This window comes from Tursiops truncatus, chromosome 5 (assembly GCF_011762595.2).
Source record: "Tursiops truncatus isolate mTurTru1 chromosome 5, mTurTru1.mat.Y, whole genome shotgun sequence".
NCBI classification, from domain to species: domain Eukaryota; kingdom Metazoa; phylum Chordata; class Mammalia; order Artiodactyla; family Delphinidae; genus Tursiops; species Tursiops truncatus.
Window position 1 is genome coordinate 58,347,591 of NC_047038.1, and position 23,133 is coordinate 58,370,723.

The 23,133-nt window shown below is 35.7% G+C and overlaps 2 long non-coding RNA genes across 4 annotated transcripts in view; one reads left to right on the top strand and one right to left on the bottom strand.

Annotated features, from left to right (window-relative positions):
• Window positions 1-4,836, bottom strand: part of LOC141278768 (uncharacterized) — a 47,172-nt gene extending 42,336 nt beyond the window's left edge. Inside the window, exons 1-2 of the long non-coding RNA XR_012331960.1 lie at window positions 4,730-4,836; window positions 1,738-1,913 (exon numbers count right to left, since the gene is read on the bottom strand). This is a non-coding gene — a long non-coding RNA (uncharacterized lncRNA). The remainder of the gene's footprint in view (window positions 1-1,737; window positions 1,914-4,729) is intronic.
• A 241-nt stretch (window positions 4,837-5,077) lies between these two features.
• The window catches only part of LOC141278686 (uncharacterized), a 196,973-nt gene continuing 178,917 nt past the window's right edge, over window positions 5,078-23,133 (top strand). For all 3 annotated transcript variants that reach the window (XR_012331726.1, XR_012331727.1, XR_012331725.1), the window contains exons 1-2: window positions 5,078-5,200; window positions 9,238-9,342. This is a non-coding gene — a long non-coding RNA (uncharacterized lncRNA). The remainder of the gene's footprint in view (window positions 5,201-9,237; window positions 9,343-23,133) is intronic.

The following is a 23,133-nucleotide window of genomic DNA, read 5'->3' on the forward strand; positions in this document are numbered from 1 at the left end:
ATTTCATATTATGGTTGTATCATACTTTGTTTATTCCAATATTGCTAATACTCATACTGTTTCCCATTGTCCACTTTATGTGTAATGTTCTCTGAACATTCTTGTCCATAAACCTCTGTACATTTTAAATTTCATTTTCCTTCCAAAAATTAATGGAATTACTAAATAATGAATTATTTTTATGGTTTTTGATATAGATTGACAAATGAACCCTCATATACTTAACTCCAAAACTCATGCTTTTTTCAAAACATAAACATGTCTATACTTTTACTGCACTCTAACTTACTTGAGGTACTTTGAGTAATGTTCTTAAAAACATTACAGATAAAACAGAAACAGATTTATATATAACTGTCTCCTGAAGTAATCATTTACAAGTCAAGCACATAATCTGAAAGTGTTTTTTTTAGTGAATGTAATCATCAACTAGAAATGTTGTAACAGTAACCAAGTATGTATACCTTTTAGAGTCAACCTTGAAATGGGAAAGAACTTACATTATTTAGAAGAATAGGTAGAAAACATGTCCTTTAAGCTAACTTTCTAAAGTTCACTTACTTTAGGTAGGTTTTTTTAGGACTGGGATACCAAATAGCTTCTGGTTACATTATGTGGTAAGTGCCTGAGGAATGACGTTTTATATTTCTAAACTATTTTACATTTCTATGCCTAGAATGATTTCCGGTTTATGATAGGCACTTAAGAAATATTTGCTACTATAAGATAAATAAGGAAAGATATGTACACTTTGGAAAGCAGACAAAACAATGGTATTACTGTGAGAATTTGAAGGTCTCAAGTGAGTAAATGGCCTGATAGAACATCAGGTCACTACTAAGTCAGGGAAGGTGCTCTGGTCTGAATGTTTTTATCCCTCTCAAAATCATCTGTTGACATCTTAACCCCCAAAATGGTGATATTAAGAGGTGGGGCCTCTGGGAGGTAATTAGGTAATGACATTGGAGCCCTCAAGAATGAGATTAGTGCTCTTATAAGAAGAGACGAGAAAAAGCTCACTTTGTCTCATGAGTCTCATATTCTGGTGGAGGGAGAAATAAAATAAAAATACAAATAATGTAGATATATGATAGGTAGGTAATGTTTTCATCAGGAATCTCCAGGGAAACATAACTGGTAAGATTTTATATATATATATATATATATATATATATATATATATATATATATATACATACACACACACACACACACGCATATGGAGAGAGAGAGAGAGATCAGTCATCTTTGGAAACTCTCTCAGCTGTGCTCAGATTTCAAGCCCTTCTGAAAGGAGACTCCTGATATTACATCCACAACTTACAAAGACAGTGCTGATCTAAATTTGACTATAGCTTCAACAAATCCTAAACCCAGCTCAACTACACATGAGATTGATTTGGGTTCCACTTCAGAGAGCCAACAGAGGAAAGGGTGTGTCTTTACTGATGATAAATATTATCTACTTCAATGTCTATTATTCTTTAATATCCAATACCTGGCATGCAATCAAGAATCATCAAACAGGTAAAGCAGAAAAATGTAACTCCCAAATCACAAGGGACCTATGATTAGGAAATCAGCAATAAAATATCTGTGATAGTGATTGTTTATAACTTGAAAACAACAAATATTGATTATCTCACAGTTTGTATGGATCAGGACTATACCTGTGGCTTAGCCTCAAGCTGTCTCACAAAGCTGCAATCAAAGTGTCAGCTGTGGCTATGGTCTTACCTGAAGGCTCCACTGCGGGAGGATCTGCTTGCAAGCTCCTATATGGTTGCAGGCAGGATTCAGTTCTTTGACAGCTATTGGACTGAAGGCGTCAGGTCCTCAAGGACTGTGGATGAGAGGCCCCCTTCAGTTCTTTGCCACGTGGACCTCTCCATAGGGCAGTTCACATATGGCAGCTGGGTGAGACAAAGAGAGAGAGAATGAATGAGAGAGATAGAGAACCCAAAACAGAAGCCACATTATTTACTGTAACATAATCTTGAAAGTGTCACATCTTGGTATGATCTATTCATTAGGAATGAGTCGCTAGGCTCAGCCAACACTCAAGTAGAGGTGATTACACAATAGGTTAAATGTTTGGAGGTGGAGATATTTGGGAAACATAATAGATCTGTATTATTTGTAGAATCATATAAGAACGAGCATACTAATTTTCACTAAACTTTTCTCTTCAGTTCTTGGGAAGAACTTAAAAACTCATAAATACTCAAAATGGCACAGAGAAGTAAAAACAGAAGTCTCGTAAGTCCATGCACAATGCCATGTCTATGATCCTGGGAACTCTTTGCAGTCACTTATTTAAAGCCAACTATGTTTTATATTCAGCAATTTTATGTTTTGTTTTATTTTCCAAATTCAAAGTCCTTTGGAGAGAAGAGACTAGAAATTAGTGGGCAGTATAATATTTGAAAGAGGGAGAAAAACAGAAAAATTTTGTAAAAGCATATCCAAGCAGGCTGTTTGGGAACACTTAGTGTAAAAGCCATTTATTGAAATGTATATTTCAATTGTTACTACGGAGTCTATTAAATTTTCATCTGGAATTGTTAAAGTATATTTTATATAAAATGATCATTAATGAGGTAAGGTTTTTTCTGGGGGAAAAAAAACTTTTTACTAAAGATCATTTCCAGACAATCCTCAATTAATTAGTACTGCACACTCTTTCTAAAGCAAGGTCAATACTTTTTCATCAAAATATCTTCATTTGACACTAGGTTTGGTCATCTAAACAGGTTTCATTAGGGTTTGTTTTTTTTTTACTACCACTTGTCCAACATGAAAAGACCTCAAAATAGCTCATCAACCCGTATTATTTCGTCACTACCTAATCAAATTAAATAGCTGATTACTACTTAATTTAATTACAGCAATTACTAATAGTTTATTTCTGTTAGTATCTGTAAATAGCTGCAAGGATTAACAGAAGGAAGAATAACCACCTACCATGCAAATATAGTAAATGGCAATGTGTATCTGTTTTTCAGCTGGTAAAGCAATTATATATTTATAAGTAATTTTTCTTTTAGCAGGAGGCCAAAATCTGCGATTTGGGCATTTTACTTCAGGCTGAATATAATGACATAATGGTAAAACTGAAGCAAAATAATTTAAAGTGATATATACATTTTTGTGAATTTGAACAGATGAAATCAATTCCTAGAAGTCTCTAATAAATCTGATTCAAAAGCTTCTATTACAGGAATGTTCTAATTTATATGTACTGGAAAATATCTGGGCAAACAGCAGTAAATTAGACACTTTAAATTATTCTTTTCTTACCTCATAATTTAAGGGGAAAATGTTATTTTTTCCAGCTTTATTGAGGAATAATTGACAAATAAAATTGTATGTACTTAAAATGTTCTGCATGATTTGACATATGTATGCATTGTGAAATGATTACCACAATCAAGTTAATTAACACATCCAACACCTCATATAGTTAACTTTGGGTGTGTGATAAGAACTCAAGATCTATTCTCAGCAAATTTCAAGTATTGAATACAGTGTTAACCATGCTGTACATTAGATCCTCAGAAATTATTCATCCAAAAACAAATTTAGTAAAGTTGCAGGATACAATACAAAAGTCCATTGTATAACACTAACAACAAACTTTCTGAAAAGAGAAATTAGCATTAATACTAACAACAAACTTTCTGAAAAGAGAAACTAAGAAGATAATCTCACTTATGATAGCATTGAAAACAATAAAATACTTAGGAATAAATTTAACCAAGGAGGTGAAAAACCAGTACACTGAAAACTATAAGATGTTGATGAAACAAATTAAAAACACAAAAGGTCTCCCATATTCTTGGATTGCAAAAATTAATACTGTTAAAATGTCCATACTATCCAATGCAATCTACAGATTCAATGCAATCCCCATCAAAATTCCAAAGTATTTGTCACAGAACTTTAAAAAACCCTAAAATTTGTATGGAAGATGCTATTTTGTGACACAGCCCAATTCATTCTTGTTGATTACTGAAGTAACAGGAAAGCCCTACCTCAAATGAAGAAACCAGTTATGATACAAGCAAACTGAATTTTATTTACTTAGTCAAATAAGGAAGGTAACAACAAAGATAATTCTAAAATGGTGTCAATTTAGTGAAGTAAGTGCACAGGGTTTATTGCTATAGTTTAGTATCAGAAGTTCTTAGTATGGAAAGCATAGAAGCATAGAAAGGTTTTGGATTGGTTGATATCCTAAGGATTGATGGAAAGTCTTCAATGGTGAAATCTAATTTTCCTGAGACAATGAGTACATAGATAGTGGCTGCAACTCACACAAGGACTACGAGCAGCACAATGACTGGATTTGGTTGAACGTTTCAAAGTTTTGATACAAAATTCGTGAACCTAGGCCAAGTAAACATTTTCCAGATTCCATACTTTCTGCCTTGGAAAGCCAGCTTAGAGATGGATTTTTCTACTAGTTCATTAACAGTTAGCTGCACATAACGCAAAAAGTGATGGCAGAGATACCATCCCGGCTAACAGTGTTAAAACTATTAGACTGTCTAATGCAACATGGCCAAAAAAACCCCCACAAAAACCCAAACAACCACACACTCTTTTTTCTTCTTCCTAACATGGCGGCCACCCAGGGTGGGTTGAGTGTGGGATTTCCTAGGAAAGCAAACAGCACAGTTGGAAACCGCAGGCGGCGCTGTTACCTCAAGGGTGTCAGGGGACTCACCTTGGGTCCAGCTTTGATGGGCTGGTAAGCCCTCAGCGTCTGGAACAGCTTAGAGAACGGCTGAATCAGGCCTGAAGGACCGCTGCCGCCATCGCTCTTGCCAGAGGAAGCGTAATCTCGCCAGAGAAAGCGTGATCTCGCCAGAAGAAGCGTGATCTCGCCAGAGGAAGCGTGATCTCGCGGGATCTCAGGAGCTCTCGGGGAGCCGGCAAGGGAATCCTGGAAACGGGAAGTTAGGGCCGCTGCTATCGCTTCTAGCTTCGCGGCGTCACGGAGTTCTCTGTGAAGCGTGTGGCTCACGTCACCTATCTAGCAAACTGCAAACCTCCTCAGTGCGACACCGTTCCCCCCACCTTCCTCGCTCAGAGGCACAGTGAAGCGGCACCTAGCTCCAGAGGCCTGGCCAGGTCGGGGAATGGAGCTCTGGCCCAAAGGCTGTGCGGGAGTGCGATGTCTTGAACCTTAAGGCATGTGAACATTTATGACTTCAGTTTCTTGATAAATTTCTGACCACTTTTTCCAAATTGGAATAATTCGGTTTGTAACAGTTACCATGTCAAGTAATTTGAAGAGTTTAAGGAGTTAATCATTGATTACTCTAATTCGCCACAGTAATATTTTTGTATGGTTCTAAGACAATCTAACAATGTAAAATTGGGGAGGGGGGTGTCAAGGGTCTTGCTTGTCTGAAAAACTTTAATAAGTACTCCTTAGGCACAAGTCAGGTTTGTGTGTGGTAAGCAAGTGAAGTCATAATAGTCTAAACGGATACAACCTAAATTTAGATGTCATTTAATGTGACAGGAGTGTTCATTCCATTGGTTTATTACTTGGGGAGGGAAAATTCCCTGAGTAGGAATGGAGAATAATCTAAGAAAAGGAGAGCTTCTACATTTGTTCCCAACATTGCTGTCTTCAGCCCCTGTGAACAGCTCTGAAATTGTTTTCTGCAGATAGATTTTGCTATTTCTTGTCCAATTTTAATGTGACTGAATGTTGGCATTAATAATGTGAGACTCTTCCATTTATCAGAAGTGTCTAGGGGAAGGTAAATGATTTTCTGAAGTGTTTAGAGAAATGGAGATTAGATTTTTATCCAGGGAAACCAGGTAGTAGATATTACAAATAACAGTCACAAGACATAAAGCTGTAGCTGTAATGTGTGATAATGTCTCGGTATACATTTTGGGAAGAATATAGAGAATATTACAATATTTAAAGGACCTCTTCAAAAAATTTAAGGAATGCGAATTAACTTATCAGCAATCGAATACCATAAAAGCAGCAAAATGGCAGAAATAGACTAAATGGTTGACGTGCTAGAAGAAAGAATATGCTAATCTATGGCTTTTGGCATATAGATAGTCTTGCTGCAAAAATTTATGGTGGAAGCTGTGTAATTTGGGCTGTCATCAGCTTCATACAAAGGTCTTGATTTAGCAGTCTTCTGACAGTATTCTGATACCAAAGTATTCTTTAAGTAGCCTCAGTTTGAGGTGTGTAGTTGGGATGCTTTTCTAATCTTTTTTAAAGATTTGTGTCTCTGTAATTTGGAAACATGGATTTTAGAAGCCACCTCTTCAAATTTTACTGCTGAGCTGTTTGCTCACAGTAACTTAGAAGATACTTTCCATTGAGATTCAATGGCTGGCATTCTATAAGTTCTCTTCCAGAAGTCCAAGCCTTCAGGTCTTAGGTCATCAAAGGTCTTTTGGAAGAATGTTGAAAATACACTGCTTATACCTTTTTTTTTTTTTTTTTTTTTTTTTTTTTGCGGTACGCGGCCCTCCCACTGTTGTGGCCCCTCCCATTGCGGAGCACAGGCTCCGGAGGCGCAGGCTCAGTGGCCATGGCTCACGGGCCCAGCCGCTCCGCGGCATGTGGGATCTTCCCGGACCGGGGCACAAACCCGTGTCCCCTGCATCGGCAGGCGGACTCTCAACCACTGCGCCACCAGGGAAGCCCTACTTATACCTTTTTAATATCAAGACTGGGTATATATGCTTCATGATTCCCTTGGCAGTATGCATTTGCAACCCAGCAGGTTCTAAGACCAGAAATGGTATTCCTAAATGCTAGGTTGGCCAATTACTAACTGATAAAGCAAAAAATGATAGAATTATTTCCTTGGTTTACTATTGACTTTTCCTATAATATGAAAAGTTATAATCTTTTTCTGTGTAATTTGTCTAAATAGCAAAGATTGGACATCTTTATGTCCTTAATACTTACGGCCTTAATTACAAAAACAGATTCCTTACTTATGAAGGAATTAATGTCTTTAAAACAATGTTTTCTTCTATGCTTATTTTTAAATGTTTTATAGACATTAACATTAAATAGATATCCAAGTATTTTTTCTCAGGCATTCACAATTTATATTAATCAAATATTCAAATATCCTCTTACAACTTGTTCATTCCTGCTTCCCCAAATTGGATTCTAATTATTTCAATTCCATTAAAATTGGAGTATGTCTTTTGCACCTAATACTATCTTTGAGATATTTCAGAGGACCTCTGGAAATTTAGAAAGATTTATTCTTTAGCCTTAAAAAAGAAAGGTGCTATAAACAAGTAGGCTTATTTTTTGTGTTTCTGATGATGTGTTGCATGGAAAGAGTTGAGAACTCAGAAGAAATGTTCAGCCTTCTCTAGGTTAAATTTATAGAGGTAATATATAATTAGAATAAATATTTCAAAAATTATATGGTTTTGTGAAGTTTTTGGTGGTTTGTCAATTCCCTCACTTTTTATAATATGTACTAAATTCATTAAAAGTACTGAAATAGTGTTTCACTGAGCTTGTCTATATTTATCAGATTCCTGGTGATGTTTGGTCTGATGATTTTAGGCAACAATACTATAATGTTATCAGTCAAGTATGTGGTAGGGGAGGAAGAGTTTTCCTCAGCCCTCTTTGAGTCCCTGGCTGGTCTGAAAAGTAAACTGACAAAGACAAATTAACAGGAAATAGCATGCATATTTTATCAAATTTTTACATGTACATGGGAGACTTCACAAGAGAATGAAGACCCAAACAAGTGACCAGGGTATGGAAGCTTTTATACCTTTTAGACAACAAAACTATAAATTTGTAACGAATTTGTTAAGACAGAAGGGTTTGTACTAAGGGTGGTAAATGGTGAAGAAGTAACTAGGAAGATAAAGGTTAGATTAACAAGGTTTATGTAGATTTTTTGGCCTCCAATTCCCTTTTTCAGTGCTAAGAATGTCTTCCTTCCTCCTGGTACAGAGAGAGGGTGCCTTTCACATAGGAGATTCATCTCCTGCTTTCAGGAAAGAAGGTGGGGAGGGGGGATCAGAGTGACCTTCCTGCTGCTTTGGTTTTCTCATATTCCTTCAGCTTAAGATATTCAACATGCCAAGATGCCATATTTTGGGGTAGAATGCCCTGAACCCCATCAATATGTTAATAAGTTTTAACTAGGCAGCAGCTTTACTTACAATTTGAAACAACATCTTCTAGGCAAGTGGTTCTCAACTCATCAGATTTACCTAAAGAGTTTAATACAACAAAGATGTCTTAATCTTGTTACTTGATATTCTTGATATATTTTTAAGTGTATGATTTTTATATTCATGGTATAGTACATATTTTTAGTTCATTATTATTATATGTATTGTTCCAATATTTTATCTAAAAATTATGTTTGTTCAATTTAAAAATCGGATGTAGCATTCACTGTCTCATTTGGAAATAGGATTAACAATTGTGCTTATGTGAATTTTGTGTAGAACTTGTTTCTTAGATTGACCTTACTTTCTTGTTAGCATGACACAGAAACAACCAAATATTTTTGTTAGTGAGCTTGCATCGTTCTTGTTATGATTTTGAAGGGTACCAGAATATGCCACCCCCAGATATGCTACTTTGACATATGAATTATTTTTAGCTAAAGGCCGTTGAAAACTAGCTAACAGTGGAAAAGCTCTAAAAACAGGGCACAAGTTTTCCTTTTGTGAGGGAAGCTTACATTTGTAAAAGATGTCTCCAGATATCCTACCAGGAATAAGAGGTTCAATAACTCTTACCAGTGGAGAAGGCATTGACTTAAGACCAACACAACTAAACAAGGTTTGTTTACCATACTTCTCCTGATCACCTCCCCATACCTTGCCTTCTCTTGCCCAGAAGTCCAAAACCCCTTTCCTTTGCTTTTGCTTAAAATTCTACATAAACCCAAGTTCTAACCATATGTCTGAGTTATTCATCTCTGGGTACCCCCATATGTAAGCACGATTCACATGCTAATACACTTATGTTTGCTTTTCAGTTGTTAATTCACATGCTAATACACTTATGTTTGCTTTTCTCTTGTTAATGTGTCTTTGATTAGTTCAATATACAGGGCCCCACCAGAAATCTAGGAGGGCAGTAGGAAAAAGAATTGTTTTTCTCCCCTTTAATCTCTTGTCAGAACTTTGAAATTTGGAGATTATTAATAAATTAACCAGTTATTTTAAATCTCTGTCATCTGCAGGTAGTTTATTCTGATTTCTGCCTGAAGGCTCTTTCATCAGCCACCTGCCAAAGATTGAGTATTGCACAAAGGAGACTGTCTCAGAGCCCCATGGAAAAGGCTATACCAGGTACTTCAAAATATTTATACTTCAAAGATTAGACTCTTGGTTTTAGGCTTCTGATGGCATTTTGATACCAGTCTGCTGAGTCAGAGTTCCACAAATTCCTCCTATATACCTTTCCAGGTGCCTTCATTGAGACTGTTAACCCAAGATAGCAGATTAAGAATGAATTATAAATAGTGGGGATGTAGCATACTGCGAGATGACTATATTTAACACTGCTGTAACTATAATTCTAAGTTGCTAAGAAAGTAAATCCTAAGAGTTATCACAAGGAAAAACAGTTTTTTGCAACTCTGAGGTGATGGATTTTAACTAAAAATAAATAAATAAAAATGAAAAGAACAAAGAATGAGTTATGTAGGACTGAATGAACTGACAAGGGAAATGTTATTTATTTGAAATAACACTGATGTTGTTTTAATGTTCTATTTTCTGTATAAGGAAGCCCTTTCTTCTTAATATAACTGTTGCTCGTAAGGGTAGCAAAATATGCCGCTCCAAAGTATTCCACTTGGGTATATTAATTATTTGGGGCTATAGGCACTTGCAAAACAGCAAATGCAGGGAGAGGCTTTCTCTGAACTCCCTTATCTACCTAAAGACACATCCTCCAAAAGGAACTCAGTTGTCATAAATCCCCTCCCCTGGAATTTCATCAACCAGGGAAGATTGACTCTTATCACAGGAAAGGAGACTACAGGTGACACCACACCCAGAGAAACATTGTCATAAGCTACTGTTAAAAGAAAAACTGAGGCATATTAAAAGTTTTTAGAGTTTCTTTGAGCAAAAATCTACTTGAATAGGGGAGCACCAACCTAAAATGGTTAGGAATATTCCACTAGACAGGAACTAGGGGAAAGGCTTTTATAGACCAGATACAGAAGCAAATCAAGAAAATTATTTGATTAGCTAGAGCTTAGGTGGTTGCCTTATTCGGGAAAGCCTAGTTGGCTATTTGTGATGGGTTGTTCTTAGATTTTCATTTCTTAACCTTGCGGCATTTACAGGAATATACTCTGGCTTAGGTTTCTGTTCACTTGTGTAGGCTGCCAAGGCATTAGAATGCCCTCAGTCTAATGGTCTTCTTGGTTAGTTACTGTAATACTATCATATCTCCCATCTATTCTAAGGGCCCATTCGTCTTTCCTAGAAGTCATTTACTCTCCTCTAAGTGGCCTACATGACCTCTTTTCCTTTCCCTAGTAAGATGGTATTTAAGTCTGAATTCTAAGCCACCCCAAGGAGTTACTCATTTTTCCTTGGGTAGCTCCTGTGTATACATGAGAGATGCATGTTAATAAACTTCCTGTTTGTTTTTCACTTGTTAATCTGTTTTTATACAACAGGGGTCTCAGCTAAGAATTTAGAAGGGTGGAGGGAAAATTATTTTCTTCCTTTACACCCATATAAGTTTGGTAAACTCTGCTTTTATAAAATGGAACATTTTAAAATAGTATCTGGCTCGGTGCTTTGTGACCATCTAAGAGGGGTGGGATAGGGAGGATGGGAGGGAGATGCAAGAGGGAGGGGATATGGGGATATAGGTATATGTATAGCTGATTCACTTTGTTATACAGCAGAAACTAACACGACATTGTAAAGCAGTTATACTCCAATAAAGATGTTAAAAAAGAAGAAATTAAGAAAATAATAATATCTGATTGCCCTCTCCCTCCCCACCCCCATTCTCTCCCAAGAATTTAGAACGTTGTATTGCGTTTCCTTCATTTGGCTATTTTGTTATTTGCATACGGCCATTAAGAAACTATCCTTCTGTTTACTAAGGTATAATTGTTTACCATGATGGTGTTACTGGGAATATTAGTTATGTAACCAGCCCTTACCTGGAATGTGATATTTGAGAATGAAGCACATTTAATGAGATATGACCAGCCACTTTAAAGGAGCTAAGTTTGCTTTTATGAGATGAAAACTTGCAAAGTCCAACCAGGAAAATTGACCTGGTACCTAATTTATAGGCTCTGTGGTAAGGAAGATCATCTCTGGCAAGGCAGGTACCTTAGAATATTTTGAGGACCTTAGGAAGAGGAAATTATCCAAAATTATAGGTAATGCAGGTCAAACCTCACAGAGAGAGTTTTTCAGGATTGGGTCTTTGAGTTCAAGAAAGCAAATAATAAGACTCATAAATCAAATCTGAGATTCCTTTTGTTAACATTCAGCAAGGCAAATTTAAGAAGCTCTAAGTGGTAGGTTAAGACTCTTGCTGCATTTATGTAAATAATCAGGCTGCATTTAATAAGAACAGTTTTCTAGTCTGTAATAATCTTTCTTTGAGATTATTTTTTTAATTAAGTGGGAGGATCTATAGGAACAATCTGCTTCAATGGAAAGCTACATACGCATTATCTAGAACACTCCATTCCTGCTTAGTGGATTCCAGTCTTTCATTGACTGTGAGCTGTTTTACAACGCTTATATTGTAGGTAAATTATAGAAATGCAAACTCTTGTCTATAGACATGCGAATTAATACTGTCTGGTAGAGGTTCAGTTGATTTCCTGTGAAGCCAGTCTTGCTTCTATTTGAACACTAATTTCAATATTCTTGATCTATAAACTTGCTGTATTTAGATTCTTTTTTGTACTGGATGTAACATCTTACCAGTTTCCTTATTAATGATTAAAAAAACCTTTAACATCTGTTCATTTTATATCTGAATTAGTGTTACGATTTTGCTTTTTTTTTTAATGTTTAACATATTGTAAATATTTCTTCTCCTTATTTCTACCACTTCAGTTTGAAAATGTATCTTCTTTCATTCTCCTGTCAGTTTCCACAATTATTTTGGAAGTTTCTTCAACTTCCCTTGCTCATCCACTCTCCTTTTTCTGTTACGGGGAGGGATGAGAGGTATCATGGGGATAGAAAGTGATCAACAGCAAAGTAAAAGCCACTATTCATCTTTTCTATTTTTGCTTCACCTCTGATTCTTTTTATTTTGCTTCCTTTTAAAGATTTTTTCCAGATTTACCATCTTGTTATTGGATTTTAGCTTTTAAATAATAAAAGCAAAAAAAAGTGTCTGTTTTACCTTCTAGATTCTGCAGTTTCATCATTTTTTTCATGAAAATGAAAAAGGAAAGAGGAGGGGATGTATAATACAAGTTAAGCACATTGTTCTTACTTTGAAAAGAAATTCAAAAGTGATAAGTACATTCTATATGCAAAGCCCAGGCTTAATTCCAGCAGTAATCCTGCAAACCAGGAATGTTATTATTTTCATTTAAAATGTAATACAGATGGTGTTTAAAAGGCTAAGGAACATTCCCAAGTTTGCACAACTACTAAGTAGATAGAAAAATGGAATTGAGGTGTTAATGGGAGGGCCAGATGAAAATCATTTGTTAGTTCTGATCTCCGGGTGGCTTCAGCCTGCAGCCACTTGAAGCAAGATTTCTGTTCCCTGGCCAGAGATTAAGGTCAGGCCACGGCAGTGAGAGTGCTGAATCCTAGCCACTAGACCACCAGGGAAAATGGCCAGTGACACGGCCCTGGCCTGTCAGCTTTGTAGAAATGAATTTCCACAAAGAGACGGAAAATAGTGAAACAAGTAAAGTGTTTATTAGGAGGAAAAAGAGTGAGTGTGAATAGACTCACACAGGCAGACTCAGAGAGAGAGTTGTGCCTTTATGGTAGTTTGAATCACTTTATATGGGGCATTTCTTCCGGCTTTCCTCTGGCCAGTCATCTAGCTTTGCCTGGCTCTGAGTCCATATTTGGTTTATCTCAGGATCCTTCCCTCTGTGCGTGCGCGCATCTGTTAGCCAAGATGGACTCTAACAAAGAGATCTATGGGTCGGTTGACATCTACTACTGTGGGGTGGTGCCCCCTCCCTTTTTGACCCTCAAGGAGCCTTTCTGCACATGTGTAGTCAGGAAGCTCTCCTTGACCTCGAGAATGAGCATGTGGTCTCCCTTTCTTTTTTCTGGGCAGAGCTCAGTTCCTCCTCGTTCGTGCTATTATTGTTATCTTAAAGTGTCCACCAGAGGCAAAGTCCAGCTATTTACCCTGTTCCTGTTGTTATTTCTATCTGGAAGTGTAAATAGGAGGCTGGCTGTAAATGTGTAACCTGGAGCCCATCTATCTCCTGCCTCAGTTTAGACTATTAATTTCCTTCTATTTTGACATCTCTCTCCTTCCTTATATCATAATATTTTCAGAGAAAGGATATGGTGAAATCTTTTACAATATGTCTAAATGACTGATAAATCTTGAAGTCTTTCTAAATGGAATTTTTTTATACAAAGCATTATGGCTAAGTAGAGTAAGAGATATACATTCCATATGGTTCTTAAGCTTAACTTACTTTTTTCCAAGAATGCTACAATGCACAGTCAGTCAGAAGATCGCTCCCCAAATATCACCAACAAAACCCATTGATAAAACAAAGCTGAGTTACCATGGGAAGGCAGAGTGCTACCTGGCAAAACTTTGGCAGTGTCTTAGGGGGGAGATAATACAGTAGTTTAGGATTTGTGGAAACAGCAGGGCAAAGATTTTGAGGTGAAAGATTCAAATAATCTTAGGGCACAAAGTGTTTGTTGATATTTTCCGTTGAAGAATTGATGGATCTTGCAGGTAATGCCTGTAATGAAGGATCAAATAATTTTTCTGGACAGCAGAGCCCTAGAAAAAATGAAGTCATGTTACTGAGGACAGAGGAATAGCAGAGTCCTGTTAATGCGGAAAGAAAGGTGTGGTTTCAGTTCTCAGTGTCTAAACTGAATGTGGAGATAGCTGGTTTTGGTTCTGAAAACTAACATTCAAATGCAAACAAAAAAATCAAGTTATTTTGAAACTTTTTTCTGTGTGTGTGTAATACTGTTGCCTTTTAATCTCTGTGTAAGATTATCATAAGAAGCAGAGTATGTCACCTGTCATAGATTACAGTGACTGGGAATGTAACAGACAATGAAAACAAGGATGAGAAATCACTTCCTTAGTATAATGAAAAGCTAGTCAGAGTATTAGAATAACAATTGAGATAAGAAGCATGGAGTAGTTGGCAACAAAACAAAAACACCAGAAATTCTCAGCACCAGCGGTCTCCTGAAAACACTTGTATTTTATCCAAATAGACCTCTTGAAAATGTAGTCATTGACACAGTTTGTACCATTATTGTCAATGCAGCTGCCATTGCCAGTGCCACATTTCTACCTCTTCAGTTTTCTCTAGAACTCTCAAATATGTTCATAAATGTTATCATATTAAAACAACAAAAAATAAGATTCTAAAGAATAGGGAAAACTCATAACTTTGTTCAAAGTGTTAAATGTTAAGGAGGTTATTTATTAGATCTGTGTGTGTGTCTGCGTGTGTGTGTGTGTGTGTGTGTGTGTGTGTGTCTATGTACTGTTGAAGTTTACCTAAGCACCCTCTGTTTGAGGAAGGCAGTTTTATTGTTTCCCAGTATCTCCCCTTTGTCTTTCAAGGAAAGAGCTAACAGCAGAAGGAGTACCCTTCTCTGACATATTCTAAGATAAAAACTCTTCTCCCTTATTCCTCATGACTTCCAGAATAATTACCAATGATTCCCTTGTTTACTTTCCTCTAAAGGATCCAAGGCCCTCTTCCTTTTCTTTGAGATGTTCTTCATTAATGAATGTTCTCTATATTGCAATAAATTATTATTGAAAAAATACTTGGTGTAACTGTCTGGTATTATATATGCATGTGTATGTGTACGTATACGTATATATAGATAAATATATTTATAAATAATTGTACCATATTAGATCATAAAAAGTGATAAATTAGGTAAACTTCCTCTTTGATATTCACAGTGTCCTTTTGGCCTCTGCTGCCACTCCATCATTCACAAACACCATGTGAAGCAACATTAAAGGACACATTAAGAAAAGAATGAAGGTCTATTTTATTCAGACTTTCTACTCATTTTATTCACATATGGAGCAGCTGTAGAATGGGTTTTGGCATTTGAGAGCTTAAATTTTAGTTCCTCAACTCTATTATAACTGAGTAAATTGCTAAATCTTACTCTACTCATCTGTAAAATGGCAATAAAATAGATCTTGTAGAAATATTTTTTAAATTATGTGAAATGTGTATAAAGTTCATAGTATAAAGTAGGTGTTAGTATTCTTCTTTCCTCATTACTGTGCTTTGTTCTATCACTTTATTAAGAAATGTATCTAGTAAGTTCATTTATATTAAGATGTAAACAAATGTTGAAACCTAAAGTTTTTCCCCTGTTTAGGTATTTGATTTTAGACATTACCAGAGCTATAATCCAGGGAAAACATAAACATGGATGATCTGATGCAGATAATTTTCAGTGGAGATTATGAAGATGCTCCTGAATTTAAATCATCAAGCAGGCATCTTCTCTGCCTCTGTGTAGGATCAATCTAGAATGAATTTGAATATGCAGTTACAGTTATCCATACTTACTATATATTCTATAATCTTTATTCTAGCTTTGTTAATTTGGTTTTTGGACTTAGTGTGACAAATATATGACTTGTGTTTGTTTAGGATGATATTATATAAACATCACTTATATGTGGGCACATACATGGGAAGAAAGCAACCAGACATTAGAACTTTAGAAGTCCTATACCCAAAAATCCAATTCTTACCTTCAGATTTAACTACTTGATTTCTCTAGGATTGTTGTTAAAGAACAAGGGCTTTTGATAATTATTCTCATAATTGTAGTTTTTTATGTGTATCTGACCTCCTTTGTTTTCATAATAAATTAACAGGCATTTAAGATTAACCTATCTTATGCTATGTAAAATACTCTTGGATTGCTTGAGAAATAATGTTTAAATCTCTGTGGAGGAGTTGAAAATGTTGAGGAATTGAGGAAAAAAAGAGTACATGAAAACACTAGAACATTTAGTGCTATATTAGGATGACCATACTAACTTTGTTTCAGAAATTCAAGGGAAAAAAAAAGCAGTGTAAATTAATGTAATTGCATTATTGGCTTTCAAGGCTAGAATGTTTGACACTATGTTTAATTCACAGTAGGCAATTAATTGTCTGTTTTCATGAATGAATGATTGTATGAATGAATGAATGGTTGCCCACACACAGGCGCACGCACACACACACTAAAACATTCATAATGGGTCGTTAATTTGACTTTGACAAATATGTCAGTTAGGTCAATGCAAAGAAAGCAGAAAATAATTATATGTAGAAGGGGAATGATAAGCAAAACCACAAAAACCACAATTTCAGTGGACTGTAGGATTAAGTAAAAGCATCCATGACAAAGCCATTGAGAGACACAATGAATGGCTGAAATAAACCATCATTTAAAATTATGCATATATATAATACTTTTTAAAATTCCATATTTCCATAAAAATCATTATAAATACTACTGATATTCTTCCATCTACCTTCCCTGCTCAAAACCTTTTTCTCATTTCTTATTGGTAACCACTTTCAAATTGTGACATAATTTATAGGTAATCACCTCCATGTTTATAATTAAAAGCTAATCCTGCTATTTTTTAATATTTTATAATTAGATATTCTAAATATCTAGATATCAAATGACTTCTCAAAGTAAACAATATTTTGAATACTTAGTCCTATGTCCTTTTCTCTTTTTCCTTCTCTCACACACACTCACTCACACACTCATATTCATGCCCTTCTTCCAACTACCCAATGTAATTGTATTTTAAATTTTAGATGGTTCAATACTTACTGTTTATGTTATGAGAATTATATAAATATTCTTATTCAGAGTTGAGTCATGTAGAATATGTATCCTTTGTTATATAAATGTTTGTTTTCTCTGAAGTTGATAATTGTCTCATATTGCTATTTATTTAATTTCTATAAATGTATCAATATCTTATTCCAAACTTTTGCTAGGAGTTAAAACTTTCTCTTCTGGGTATATCTAACAGACCAAGTAGACCATCAATGTTCTACTCTTCTTAAAGACTTAAAGCTCTCTCTTCTGTTTCCTGCTTATATCTAAAAAGGCAGCTTCAGACCTGGTGAACCATCATTTTCCTGGAATCTATTTTCCCTTCTGTCATGGCGATTCTCATGGTTTCTCTCCTTTTCCTAGGTTTTAATATTTAGACTTCTTGGCTTTACTAACTTGTTTTGATAGAAAATATATTTCAGTAGTTTCTTGAAGAACATCACATAGAAAAATTAAAATTTTGCATGTGTGAAAGTGATTCATTTATCCTCATTTTGGTTTTGTATAGAATTCTTGATTGGACTTCATTTTTCTCAGGTTTTCGGTCATTTTTATATTTTCTTCTACGTTTCATTGTGGCCATTTGACAAGTCCAATGCCATTCTGTCTTTAGTATGACTTTTTCCTTAAATCCCTGGATGCTTTTAGCTCAGATTTTTCTTGAATTTTTTGAAATTTCTAAATAAAGTGACTTTCCATTGTGGTAAGCACACTGTCCACCAGTTCTTGAAAATTCGTGTTTGTGTCTGTTTAATATACTTGCTGCCTATTTTGTTTGGGGACTGGCTATGCTCAGAGGCTGAGATTGCCTTTGCCAATAGTTTTTTTAACACAGGTTTGCTGTGGGATTTATAATAATTTTACAAGCTAATAGCATATAGGGTAATATCCTTAATAAGATAGTAAAGAAATAAAACATTGCAAACAAATGATAAATTACTTAGGGGAGGGGGTGGGAAGAGGTTCCAGGTAAGGGGCAATGACAAAAATAAAGTCCAAATTAAGTTGAGCTGTACCCTTTATACAAGTTTAGTTTCTCTAGCACAAAAATAAAGGTTCCTTGTTGCTAGAGCATGTTGCTAGGGAAGGAAGGCAACAGGGGTCAGAGGGCAGGCTAGACTGCTCCGGGGGTTATCATTCCAGGTACCTGTTTGTGCCATTGCCTATGAGGAGTGCCTCACCCAGGTAGGAACAGATGTCCCTTCGCTTCCTGAGACTGTTGCACAGTTTAACACCACTGCCAACTAAGAGTAGCCTGGCCATGGCAGGAGCAAGTGTCTCAAGATCTTCAGAGAGCTAGATCAGTCAAGGGTAGCTTAGCCCTGAACAAAACTCTTGGATACCCCTCACAAACTCTCAGTATTTGTAGTGTAAATGTCCCCTCACCGTAGGTACTTCTATATCTGTTTTTATTAGTAAGACCCCAGAGGAGCCCCTCAGCACCTGAGCTGCTAAGTGCTTATCAGTGACAGCAGTTGAGATGATGACATCCTGACCCAGTTTACTTCATTATGTCAAAAAAACTTTTGAAAAGAAGGGTTTTTTTTGTCTTTCTCATAAACAGGTGGATTAAAACAACTTTACTTAAGTCATAACAAGTGGATTGAAATGATGTGAAACCAGTATACAGCACTGTCACTTTCAATGTCACCAGTTTTTAGAATTCCTATTATTTACATGTTGCAATGCCTAGACTGAGCCTACAGTTTGGCTGTTATTTCTTAGTCATTTCATCTCTCTCATTTTTAATGTTTAATGGTATCTCAACCATATCTTTCAATTCTTCTGTTGATTTATTTATTTATTTGTAAAGGTTTGTTTTTTTTAGTTGTATGAATGGTCATTTTTATAGTCTTTTGCTCTTATTTCATGATCTTCCTCTGTCTCAAGTACTTAACTCCTTTTGTTTGAGGTTTTTATCATTCATTCTTTACTCTCTTTCTTTCAAGTCCCTATTTTCTCTTTATATTGGTCTTCATCTTATATGTTAGTGGCTTTTCCTGGTGACCCTTGGTTATTCATGGATCGTATTAAATTTTGCCTTTACTGCTATACAGGTGTTTTCTCCATAAATAAATCTTTTAATCCCATGTCTAGGGTCATAAACCTGGCTGCTATCTTTATGTAAGTCATTGTTGTTTCTAGAATTGTGAGACAGTACATTTCTGTTGTTTAACAACAATTTTGTGGTTGTTTGCGACAACAACTACAAAAAACTAATACCTGCCTCATGTATCTAGACTTTAGGTTTGTCCCTCTTCAAAATTATGGTTCAATTGATTTAGAAAAAAATGGATTTAACTTTACAATGGTAAAACAAAACCATATTTCTGTATGACAAGACAACATACCATAACCTTTCTAAATCAATAGGTTTAATACAATGAAAATCAAAATCTAATCAAGAATTTACAACGGATTTTATGTTTATTTGAGAGTAAAACTGGGAAGACTAGCTCAAAACATCTTGAATAAGATGAGACCAGGGCTTCCCTGGTGGCGCAGTGGTTGAGAGTCCGCCTGCCGATGCAGGGGACACAGGTTCGTGCCCCGGTCCGGGAAGATCCCACATGCCGCGGAGCGGCTGTGCCCGTGAGCCATGGCCGCTGAGCCTGCACGTCCGGAGCCTGTGCTGCGCAGTGGGAGGGGCCACAACAGTGAGAGGCCCGCGTACCGCAAAAAAAAAAAAAAAAAAAAAGATTAGACCATAAATTTGCTATAAAGATAGGGATTATGTCTTACCAAAGTATCTTCCACATAATATTCTATAAATACTTCTGAGTGAATAAAAAATGAGAAATGGAATAGGCAGCATTCTAAGATGACCTCCAAGATTTCTAACCCCTGATATGTACATTCTGTATAATTTCTTCCCTTTGAGTGTAGGTGGGATTTGTGAATATGATATGATTTCACTCCTATAATTATCGATTGTAATTTTCTATTATAAGGTAACGTTTACTGGTTCTACAGATTAGGAGCTGATATCTTATGGTGGCTATTATTCAACTGACTATGGGAAATCTCCACATATTTAAACATAATTCATTGATACTGAGGGCACTACTTAGAAAAAATGTATGCCACCATCAACCAAACTGAGTTTAATATTTCTTTTTGTGTGCCCTTAAAAGAGGGATTGGATCCTTCCTGAAGAGAGAGTTTTGAAGTCAGAGCTTCTTCTGCTGATCTTGAAAAAAACAAAATGGCACTTTGTGTATGGGCTGTGTGGTTTGGGCTTGAGGACACCCTCTAGGACCTGAGAGCCACCTGACCTACAGTAATCAAAAATATTGGAACTGAATCTCATAACCATGAGGAACTGGATACTTACCAACAATATATATGAGATGTGAAATGGATTCCTCCCTAGTCCAGCCACCAGATGAGAATGTAGCTGGCCAAAGCCTTGATTTCAGTGTTGTGAAACCCTCAGCAGGGCACCCAGTTAGGCCATGCCCAAGCATATGTCCCACAGAACTGTGAGATAATAAATTAAGCTTCTACGTTTGTGGTAATTTGGGACATGGAATAGAAAACTAATATAAGAAGGGACTTGCCCAAATTGGTGTTAAACATACCATAAATGTTCAATAATTAAATAGTGTTTTTTTCTTGCACAAGATTCAATTGGTAGATTAATGGCTCTGATTAGATATCCCAGAAATAGACACAATTTTATATATCCAAATTTTATTTGTAAGCAATGTACATTATTAGCTACATCAGAAAGAACATTTACTCAATAAATAACATTGAAACATCTAATTATTTTTAATATGTAAAAAAGTAGCTAATTACATGGCATATTCTAAAATATATTACAGATTGATTAATAATTTACATGAAAGGGATGAATAAAGTAGTGGAAAATCAAGTTGAATATTTTTTCTGATCTGAGAAAAGGGAAACATTTCCTATGTATAATAGCAAATGGAGAACTCCCAAGGAAAATACATGCAATGGTGATAGTATATCTGTTTTGGAAGAAAGTAGAGTACAATAAATAAATCCATTTAACAAACTGCCATGTGTAAATTACTTTAATTCAAAGTTCATGAAATTGGAGATAAAGGCACATCTATGAAAATATATTTAAAGGTATGTTAAAAACAATACAAATTATGCAGCCTCATTAAAACATGGACAAATAGCCCTGTTTACACATGTGTCATAACCTGCCCCCACTATAGCCCTATCTAAGCAAACTGCTGCATTATATCATCACTAATGTATGTATAATGGTTCCCACTCCAAGGCCATTGAATACTGCGCCAGAGATTGATACCTAACTCAGTGGTTTGCAATTATTTTATGGCCTGAGTCAGATAGAGAAGTTCTATCAGTTAAATCCTTTTTAAAATTTTGACCTAAGAGTCACAGAGACTGTTGCCTCTTACATGAGCATTGATGTGAGGGGTCAGAGTCTGCCTTTTCATGGCCTTGTATGCCTAATGAGTAAGGTAAGAGAGACAGAGAGAAGGAAAGGGAAAGGAGGGTATGAAGAAAGAAAAGGTAAAGAACAAAAGAGAACAGAACAGAAAAAGGAGAGAAGAGAGAAGAGTTACAAAGAAAGAGAAAGGAAGAAGAGAATATAGAGGAAAGATTAAACATGCAGGGTCTGAGTGTTGCAAAGCACAGCACCCATGAGGAATTACAAAGAAGAAAGGAAGGCATCCCAGGCTGTGGAGATGGGAATATACAGATTATATTTGGAAAACAATAGAAGGAGCATGTAAAGAACACAGAGGAGCCATAGATTATGAGAGAACAAAAGAGCTGGGAGTGGCCCTACTTAATAGTGACCTGGTACTGGAAAGCACCAGATCTATTTAATAGTTATTTTTCTGGGCAAAAAAATATTAAATGACGTAAAATTGGAGGAATGATGCTTACCTCTATTTGATAACCTGTGTGCATAGGTCTGTTACAGAAACTACTCAGGAAGACAATACGAAGCTTATTTAAGTTTCCTCCTCTCTTCTGCCTAAAGGAGAGATGAAAATAAACTAAAATAGACAATTTTCTCTCATCAGATAAGTTTTCCATCAAATTCCTGGAATCCTTTAGGTTATTTCAGAACATGCTAACAATCTATTTCTATTTATTTAACTTTTGCTTTGTTATGAAGTTCTATTTTAACACTCATACACAGAACTTAACCTGATACATTGTTCACAGTATCTACACTTTAATCCCATGCTCTGGGGATAAAACTCCAGTGGTAGATATGTCAGAGATATTGATTATAATTTTAATTTTAATTTTTAATGCACACATGATATCCTTTCTTGTAAGTTCCTTGATCTTTACCTGTCCTTGGTCATTTTCTAAGGAGCCCTGGATCCTTTTAGTGAGAAAGACTTTTAAAGATCCCAATCTGGTCACTAGGGTTACTCATTGTTACTGGGTTGTTTTTATTTTTAGGACTTGGTAGTGGGCGAAGCTTGAAAACACTTCTTTTTTTGAAAGAAAGAAAAATGAATCCTGAGCTCACACTATTTCTATTTCAAATGTAAGATTGTAGGATTTTTTCCTGTATTTTATGTTTTATTTCTCTACTATTACTGTTGTCTCAGCCACACTTATTCTGACAGTAACAGTATAGGAATATACTTTTATTAAATCTCTCTAAGAAACTCAAATTTATTTTCCATAGAAATAAAACTCTGTCATTTTATGTAAATAATGTACACATTTTCTTTACAAATAATTAAATTATGTAATCTTATATTGATTCCATTTATAATAGTTTGCATGCTGTTATAATGCATATAGTAAATATGATATTAAATATAATAAGATGAACACACACAGAACTGACACAGATTTATGAACAAACATAACTGACTCTGTAAGCATTGGACTTTATAGGAAGTACAGGGACATGTTGAAAGTTACCCAAATAGCTTTGTGAAAAATGAAAGCAGAAGCCTCAATTAAATAGAGTTGGGAGACTAGAAGGAGGAGCTCTAATGCCCTGCAGCAATGACAGAGCCAGACAGGAAGGAAAAAGGAGAAAGACTCTTCTTCCTGGAAAGGACCCAGCCAGTGAAAAGCCATGGACTC